This window comes from Canis aureus, chromosome 17 (genome assembly GCF_053574225.1).
Source record: "Canis aureus isolate CA01 chromosome 17, VMU_Caureus_v.1.0, whole genome shotgun sequence".
Classification (NCBI taxonomy): Eukaryota; Metazoa; Chordata; class Mammalia; order Carnivora; family Canidae; genus Canis; species Canis aureus.
The window spans coordinates 37,862,377-37,872,509 of record NC_135627.1 but is presented as its reverse complement, the minus strand read 5'-3'; the positions used below and the strand labels follow the sequence as shown (position 1 = coordinate 37,872,509).

At 33.8% G+C, this 10,133-nt stretch overlaps 1 pseudogene; it reads right to left on the bottom strand.

The window, feature by feature from the left end:
* Positions 1-2,067: 2,067 nt before the first annotated feature.
* LOC144287631 (large ribosomal subunit protein eL27 pseudogene) lies at positions 2,068-5,720 on the bottom strand (annotated as a pseudogene).
* Between the last annotated feature and the right edge of the window lie 4,413 nt (positions 5,721-10,133).

Sequence of the window (10,133 nt, the reverse complement as noted above, 5' to 3'; positions counted from 1 at the left end):
AAATAATTTATTGCATTTTTTTTTCATTCCTGCAGTCCTTCAATGTATTTGATTCCCGCAAAGAAGTGAAATTCTTCCTTCCATATCTTAAGGTAGTCACTATGGCTCTGGATTATTCACAAAGTGGATTTTGTCTCAGAATTCTGCTTATACTGGGCAGCCCTGGTGGCTTAGCACCTGCAGCCTGAGGTGTGATCCTGGAGACCAGGGATCAAGTCCCACGTCCGGCTCCCTGCATGGAACCTGCTTCTCCCTCTGTCTCTGTCTCTGCCTCTCTCTCCTTTTGTGTCTCTCATGAATACATAAATAAAATCTTAAAAAAAAAAGAATTCTGCTTATACAAATAGTGCTTGACTTACAATGGTTTGACTTAAGATTTTTTGACTTTATGAGGGTGCAAAAACAATACACACACTCAGTAGAAACAAAACTCTGAATTTTGAATTGTGATATTTTCCTAAATGATTTGCAGTAGGATACTCTCTGGTGATGCCGTGCAGCCACGGGACAGCCACTGCTCCAGTCAGCCATGGTCACAAGGGTAAACTGTTCTGCACCCATACAACTATCCACTTCCAGGGTAGTATTCAGTAAATTACATGAGATAGTCAACATTTTATTATAAAATAGGGTTTGTGTTAAATGATTTTGCCCAACTAACTTCAGGCTAGAGTAAGTATTCTCAACATTTTTAAGGTGGGCTAGACTAAACTATGATATTCAGTAAGACAAGTATATTAAATGTATTTGACTTACGATATTTTCAATTTGCAAAGAAATTTATTGGGATGTGACCTCATCATAAGTTTAGGAAGATCTGTACATCTTAATGGAAATAACCTAAATATAGTTACACACAATACAACACCGTGTAGCACATACAAAAATGAGTATTCACATGGTGTCAACTTTATACATAAAAAGTTATAAAAGAAATAGACTCTTAACTATAGAGAACAAGCTGATGGTTACCAGAAGGGAGGAGAGTTGGGGGATGGGTTAGATAGATGATGAGGGTTAGGGAGTACACTTATGATGAGTACCAGGTGTTGAATAGAAGTGTTGAATCACGATATTGTACCCCTGAAGGTAATATTACACATAAGTTAACTAACTGGAATTTATTTATTTTTTTAAGATTTATTTATTTATTTATTTATTTATTTATTTATTTATTTATTTATGATAGACATAGAGAGAGAGAGAGGCAGAGACACAGGAGGAGGGAGAAGCAGGCTCCATGCCGGGAGCCTGATGTGGGACTCGATCCCGGGACTCCAGGATCACGCACTGGGCCAAAGGCAGGCGCCAAACTGCTGAGCCACCCAGGGATCCCCACTAACTGGAATTTAAATAACATCTCAAAAAAATAATTTAAAAAACATATATAATTTTAAAATAACTAATATGTAAATGAGGAAACTCAATTCAGAAGAATTAAGTAACTTTTCCAAAGTTATGCTAACAGAAGTGACTTGCATTCTAGTAATCTGCTTGAGTTAGAATTGTCAATATCCTACCATACAAGAGGAATTTTGCATAGTTATAGTAGTATAAAGATAAGAGCATGCTGTTTGCTTTCTGGATCTAAGATTCAGGTAAAGGAGACTTGTAATTGTAATACGTTTAAATTGGATAAGTACTGTCATTGAGAATTGTGCAATATATTTTTTGAACACATGAGAGAAATTAAATCTTCATAAAAGTAAGGTTTAGAATGGAAAAAACCTTAGTGAAGGATATTATATTTTATCTATGTATTTAATATTTTAATAATGTCTACAAAAGTCACATTTTAAAGGCAAAATATATAGAATTAAATGAAATGAGAATACACCATATTAGATTTGTAAGGCCATGCTAAACCAGTGCTGAGATAAAAATCAGTGTTCTACCAACACTGTTTACCTTAGAAAACAGGAAAATTTTTAGATCAATAATTTGAGCTCCCTCTCAAGAAATTAGAAAAACAACAGCAAAATAAATCCAAAGCCAGCAGAAAGAAGCAAATAATAGACAAGAGAGAAAAAGAAACACATTTAAATTGAAAATAAGAATACAGAAGAATTAATGAAACATAGCTGTTTCCTTAAAAACAAAAACAACAAAAAGTTAAAAAAACATTTAGCAATACTGACAATATATAAATAAATGTGTTTATGGATATTTGTGTACACATGTGTACATATATGTATATGTGTGTATAGATATGAAATGTCCATGTTGAATGCCACTGGCATCTTTTTGATTGCCACTGTTCTTATGAAAATATTCAGTAGGGACATTTCACAATGAACATACAATTACTATTTAATATTTCACTAAATCTTCTTGACATCCTTAAGAAATCCAACATTTCATGATTATAGATATCAAACCAGGAATAAAGTATTCATATAATATAAATGTGTGTTACTGATTATAAACTATCTCCATCTAATTAATCAAAATTCCCATTTTATGATTCATTTACTTATAACGTTTCTGAAATGCAATACTCTAAATCTTACCCTAATGTGAAAGTATAACAAATAATATTTCATTTTTCTCTTATTATTGTATATTTGGTAATAATTGGACCTATTATTTTAAATTCAGTGTTCACCAGATAGCTCCATATGAAATTGCCAGAAACTCTAATGGTTCCAGAATATACTTTAGGGATCTGTGTTATTTAATTTTTTTTAAATTTATAATTGTGATGTCTTACAAGTACATGCATCTTATAAGGCACAATGTTATATTTTATGAATTACTATTAGTTTTTCTAAAATTTATATTTCAGGGTCTAAGTCTTCCAGAAAACAATGACATTCTAATGCAACAAAAAGGTTCCCAGAGTGGAGGAATCGTTCTGATAAGAAATAATCAGCCTTAATAGAGATACATTGCCTCAGTTTTAATATTAAGTGGCATATTTTGGATAGCCATAGAGAATTATATTGAGTTCTAAGATTAAATATTGAAGATATTTTACCATTAACCATTTTCCTAAAGACATATAGGGTATATAGGGTTCTCAGCAAGTACCAGATGAACCACTTTTTTGGTTTTCCCACACCGACAATTTTTTTTCTTCTTTCAAATTTGTGCACATTTGTCAAAAATTTTCAAACTGTGCACTTAAAAATCTCATCATTTTATGTAAGTAAATCAAACTTTGGTCAGATTTGTTATTAAATGTAAAACAAATCCAAAGGCAAATTGAAGATTTCATTTAGACCAAATGGATATGTAATTTGTAATTTTACATGTGTGTTCGTGTGTGTGTGTTGAACTAAAACTAGCTAAAAGACCAATTTGTCAAATCAAACCCACAGGAATCCCTCTTACCCAAATTAAATTTTACTAATAACTTCAAAGTTTCTATCAGTAAGTAGACACAGGTGAAGCAGAGGTGTGTGGCACATCTTAGAAGGCCCTTTCCTTTCTACAACTGGACACACACTCCCTGGTAAAGAGCAGTAAGTGAATGAGGTCCTAAATGAAGTATAGTATCACCTTACACAGCAAGAAGCATTCATTTTATGAAACATCTCCATCTTTTTACCACATAAAGTTGACTACTCTACTTACCTAACATTTGGTGTGGAGCTAGGCATCATAAATCCATAGATTGCAGGAATATTTACACAAAACAATCATAAACTAGTAACATACTATTAAGAGTATTTCGAAGGTCAATACTCTCCCTTAGCAAATACTGTTTACCTTGAGGTCTGGTTAGCTTGCTTACGATGATATTAGATTGGAACATTTGTATTTTCTCCCCTGTCAGTGCCTGATTATGTAACTACAGATAAATGGATCACAGACCAGCTACTTTATCCCCTTCCTCTTCACTTTTTATACGAAAAGAAGCCATTTAATAATGTGCACTCCATTGTATTCCATTTTTAATTTAGGTTGGAATCAACTTACAAAGCAATGCTTATTTATCTTTACTCAATTTTAATGCTGGACAAATCCTCCACAATAGCTAGAAAGAGATCCCTGAATAAATGCTAACAAGCAGCATATACAGTCTTCAGATAAGCTTGCAATGAAATTCTAAAATTGTTGAGATTGCACATATAGCATTTCCTTGGGCCTTAAAGTGACACTCAATAATATCTATTCTTATTTCTAAATAGGCATTAAAAAGAATACATTTTAATACACCAAAAATATGTATATATAATTCTGAAAAATGATTAAATTTAATCACGTGTTATTTTACTATGTTTTATTTAAATATTAGCTTCACAGTTCTATTATGCTTTATATATAGCACTTTATGTTTGGAAACCTTTACTTCCAATTATTTTGATAACATTTTCAATTGGACATCCGATTAAAATCATAACCATGAAAATGCAATACTATAAAACCCTTTTGATTGCAGCAATGATATTGATAAAATATCTCACAAAGTAAAGAATGCTGGAAGTTATACTTCCTAATTATATTTTAGGCTGTTTATTCAACCATGGATTTATTGACCTATATCTACTACTCTTAATCCCAGCTATTCTTTATTCAGTTCTCCAAACATTCTATTTCAGAAAGTTTGGAAATGGCATTCCTTAGTATTTACCCTTCAGGTCACAACTTTAGTGACACTTCTCCAAGCATAATTGCCCAGGAACCTCAACTAGGTGATAATTCCCACTTCGGCACTTTGCTAGTACCCGTACTTCTTCATTAGCATTTGTGGTGTTTTAGTAATGTATTTGTGTAATTACACAATATCTATCACAGCTCCTAGAGTACAAGCTCCATGAAGGCTGTGGATGTATTTCATTACTTCACATTTTTATTCTTAGCATCTAACACAGACCTAGTTCACTGAAGGTATTCAGGATGCCCTTGCTTATAGAGATAGAGATAAAAGAAAGAGAAAGAGAGAGAGAGAGAGGGAGGGAAGGAGGGAGAGGGAAGAAGGGAGGGAGGGAACAGGAGAGAGGAAGGAAGCAAGGAAGAAAAGAAGGAGGAAAGGAGGGAGGGGAGGAAGGAAGGAACTTAAATGTGTCCACTTTATTAAGTATCAAAGGACATGAGGGCGTAATTGCCCTCTGTGAGCTTGGGCATTCACTAAAACTTAACTCCTAATATGGAGGAGAAAAAATGCATTTCTCCAAAATTTTTCACTTTACACATTCTTACATAGGATTAACTAAGGATTATCCAGATTTACTGTTATGGGTTGAATTGTGTCCTCCTAAAGTTTACATATGGAAGTCCTAACCTCCACTACCTTAAAATATAATCATATTTGGAGATAAAATCTCTCTTTCTTTTTAGTATTTTTAATGACTGAGACAAAAAAGATCTAACTTTTTTGTTCCACAGCTTCTAGAAGAATCATTTGTTCTTATCAGTCATACCTCTCCTCCAACTTGACCCTGGCATCTCCTTGGGCCTCATATTTAAGAGCTGTGTCTCTGAAGACATTCTTGTTGACAACACTTTTTTGCAAAGGGATATCCATAGTACCTTTGTGGTAATGAGATGATTATAGTTATAAACTTTTGCAAAAGACTTGATTTTTGACCTCTTGGCAATTTTCTTCTCACCCGTGGCAGCTGTCACTTTGTGGGGATGGTGGTCAGTTCCAGCCACTGGAATTGTAGGGATGGCCTGAGGTGCCATGATCAATGTTTTTCATGATGACAGCTTTGCATCCAGAGCAGTGTTGGGCCAGGACCAGCACCAACTTCCCAGGTTTCATAAACAGCCACTTGAGCCTGTAGCAAAAAGAAGAAACAGCACTTCCACTCAAGATAAAGTCTTTAAATGGGTGATTAATTTAAAATTAGGTCTTTAAGGTAGCCTATAATCCAATATGACTGATGCCCTTATAGGAAGAAGAAATATGGAAAGTGCCAGAAACGTGTGTGCACAGAGGACAGACCATGTAAGGACACAGTGAGTGTGTGGTGGCCAACTGCAACACAAAGAGAGAGGCCTCAGAAAAAACTAAACCTACCAAGATATTGAATTGTGAGAAATGAATTCCTGTGGTTTAAGTCATCCAGTCTGTGGTACTTTGTTATGGCAGCCCTAGAAAACTAATTCATTCACTCAATCTACTTTAGTAGTCAACATGATAAGATGTACTGATTGTAATTTTTATATGGGCCACAGAAACAAACAAAAATAATGTTTAAATTCATATTTAAATGGAATTTCACATATAGTTACTGGGAAAAAATTTGTATCCTTAAAATTTTTCTTTCTATTTGTGTATATGTGTGTGTGTGTTTTTTAAAGATTTTATTAATTTATTCGTGAGAGATGGGGGGGGCAGGGACACAGGCAGAGGGAGAAGCAGGCTCCATGCAAGGAGCCCAATGTGGGACTCGATCCCAGGACTCCAGGATCACACCCTACGTGGAAGGCAGGCACCAAACTGCTGAGCCATGCAGGGATCCCCTATGTGTGTGTTTTAGATTAAGTATGTTTGTATATGTTTGGGTGTTGGGGAAGGAGAAAAATAACTTTGGATAAGGAGCATTTTAATGCCAAATAAAATAGAAGTGTATATTTGCACCTAAAATGCTATATCTTAAACATTAATAAATCCTATAATTCTCAGTGTGAAACATACATTAAGTGCCAAAAATCAATATTCTAATAGGCATAAACAAAAAAAAGGAAATAAATAATTAATAGTTTGTATGTCTTCCACCTCTAATTCAAAAATCGGTCAGATTGTTTATTATTTCATTAAATTTTCACTTCAGTGAGACATCAAAGCCTTGCACTCTGTTTTGAAGTATATATTTGTTTACAAATAAAAAATGAGAATACAGCTTGACATCTTAGATTTTCTTGCAAAACCAGTAAATGAAGGGTCATGCCACTAGTATGATCCTACCTAATGGCTTAAAATAATGTGGAATCATAAGATTATGATTTTAAATAACAATTCATTTCTAAATATCTCTTTTCAGAAAATGAATTTAAAAGAGATAATATCAATTCTTTAATTTTGACTTGTAACAACTATGATAATTTTTAAGATAGCACTATATATCTCTATCATGCACAGCTGTCAGAAGAATATAGCAAACACAAGTAAATAGCAGTTCAGAGAACTTACTAGACTTTTCTGGGACACAGAAATGTGAAAGAAATCAGATATGCCATAGGGATACATCACACTTTAAAATAAATTCTATTTAAGGAAGCCAACCTATATAGCAGTTTTCTGTTCTTTTTCTTTCTTTTCTTTACTTTTTAAAAAAAGTAATTTCTCACAAAGCCCTAGCATCTCAACATACTCTCAGACAAGATTTATTAGCACAGGATTTTAGTTGTCTAAACTTCAAAATTCTATTTTGTAGGATACTAGAGGCTATTCATTAGCATACTGTGAAGCATGTCATAAATAATTTAAACTATAGTTGTCAAGATAAATGAAAAAAATCAATTTATGCTGCACTACCCTTAATTTTTTATTGTGCATGGATTTGCTTGCTTACTAATCTACAAAATCTAGTAAATCACAGTCCCTGTCATTTCAGTGAATTAATCTGCATCTTTTTAACTTGACTGATTATGTCAAAGGAACCATCAAGAATCTTAAGCTATTACTTAGATATTGTTTCTAAAATAATATAAATACCTTTTGAAATGATGTTCAAGAACTTCCAGGAAGTAATAAAGGAAAAACATTCAAACAGATTAGTAAAAGTGATTTTCCACCATTCAGGAAATTTTAGAACAACATATTTAGGACAAGAAATGAAAAAGAGAACATCAAATTGACTCAAAATATATTAACAGGAAAAAAAAAAAGTAAGCCATCTATTTTTACTGTTAAGGATTAGCAAGTAGCAGAGATAATCTAGACTCCAAAAATACAAATTAGATTAAAAAAATATTCTAAAAAAAATATTCTAGCTTAGTGTTTAAAGTGGAGAACCAATAAAAATGTCTGGAATTCATTTTTAGTTACATAACTTAACAAGTGGCCTTGAGTTAATGATTTTTAACTTGCTGTTTACAGAAAAGTTATTCCTTATCTTTTCTTTCTTGCCATGATCTTTTGTCACACTGAATTCTTTGATGTTCAATTTAAACTTGGCATCCATTTTAGGATCAGTCTCAGTCAATTTGAATCTTCTCAGACTGAGAGACTTGGTTTTAAAGATCTTCTGCTATGAAATTTTTCCCTAGCAGTGGTAAATAAGACATTTTCATGACTGCCTTTGGGCAAGAACTCTATGCTTGAATACATTCTATTATATTCTATATGAAAGATAACATAATCTCATGAATAAGACTTTGGACTCTACAATGTTCTGTATGAATTTAATACCCTTATTCGACGTAACAGTAGTCCACTCCTTTTTTTTTTCCTTTATACAGATTCACAAAACAAAATTTTAAGGCTGTGACAATTACCTCAGAGCTAGATATGGTTTGAGCCATTGCCAAAGGACAGTTTTTGCTGTGTAACTATCTTATGGAAGCGTATTCTCAAATTTCATAGAAAGCCAATTTATACTGGCTAAAGATGCATTTTGGTGAATAAGTATAACACAACAAATACAATATATAATTAGTACAATACAATTTCATGCAAGTTTGGTTGAATGTATGCTTTCAAGCTGTTATTCATTGGGCTAGAGAATTAAGTATAACAGAAAGCTTATAAAATCTTTGAAAAATTAGCTGGGCAATTTCTGGTTCTGCATGTAAGGAGAGCAGAAGTCACCAGTTCATCCTGACGAAAAGTAAAAATCCAAACAGACCGAAAAAACAAAAACTTTTCTTTGTTTTCTCAGAGAGATGAGGAATCAAAGCAAACCCTACCTCCAAGCTTAGGAGGAAAGACAAACACAGGGAGTCTGCTTACTTCAGCAGAGACCCATGAGTAGAATCTCCATGGGAAGTAGTGCTGGGGTAGGAAAACCTGAATCGAGGTGATTGACAAATCGCTGGAGGTTCAGTGTGAACAACTCTGGGAGTTAAAAATCCACAGAGCCACAGTCATAGGAGAATACCCCACACTTTGATGAGTTTTGCATTCAGAAGCCTCCAGATTCTCACAGTAAATAGAGGAGAAAGATTTCTCCATGCTTCAGGCAGTGGAAAGGGTAAGGAACTACCTCTAAATGCCCCAGAGTACACTGTTCTTCTTAACAAGGCTTGCCTTCAGGATAAACTAGCCGATAAGAGCTAAACTACCTATGATAACAGAGCCTAAGTAACGGGGGAAGGAAAATACTCAACTGCATTCCACTCTAGCCATCCTGTCCCACCTAAGTGCAGAGAGGAGATTAAAAAACAAACAAACAAACTCAGAAACATTTGTGAAGTTTACAGAGATTTACTGAAAAGACTGAGACCTAATCATAGGTTTACACAGCACCTCCCCTCCTCCCATCTCACCACTGCTTTACTACAGATGGATTTACAGCAGTTCCTTATGATTGGCTCATCATGTCTACCTATCAAGAACAAATTAAAATGCATACCAAAAGGCAAAAAACACAAATGAAGAAATAGAACAAGCATCGGAGCCAGATATGGCCTGGATATGGAATTATCAAACCAGGAATTTAAAACAACTATGATTAATATATTAAGGGCTCTAATGGAAAAAACAGCATAAAACAACAGATGGGCAATATAAGCAAAGATATACAAGTCCTAAAAGAATTTTTTAAATTCTAGAGATTAATAAAAAACCCACTGCAACCAAAATGAATAATATCTTTGGTGGCCCTGCTAGTAGACTAATACAACTGAGAAAAGAACTTCTGAGCCTGAGGTTATATTGATAGAAACCTCCAAAACTGAAAAGCAGGGAGAACAAACGCTGAAAGAAACAGAACAGGATATCCATGAGCTGTGGGACAATGCTGAAAGGGAAAACATACATGTAATGGGAATACCAAAAAGAGAATAAAGAGAGAAATGAAAGAAATATTTGAAATAATAATGACTGAGAATTTCCCCAAATTAATGTCAGACCAAACTACAGATGCAGGAAACTCAGAGAACACCAAGCAGGATAAATTTAAAAACAACAACACAACAACAACAACAACAGCAGCAGCAAAATCTTGTACTTAGGCATATCATTTCAAACTACAGAAAAGCAAAAATAAAGAAAAAAATGCTAGAAGAAGCCAGAAGAA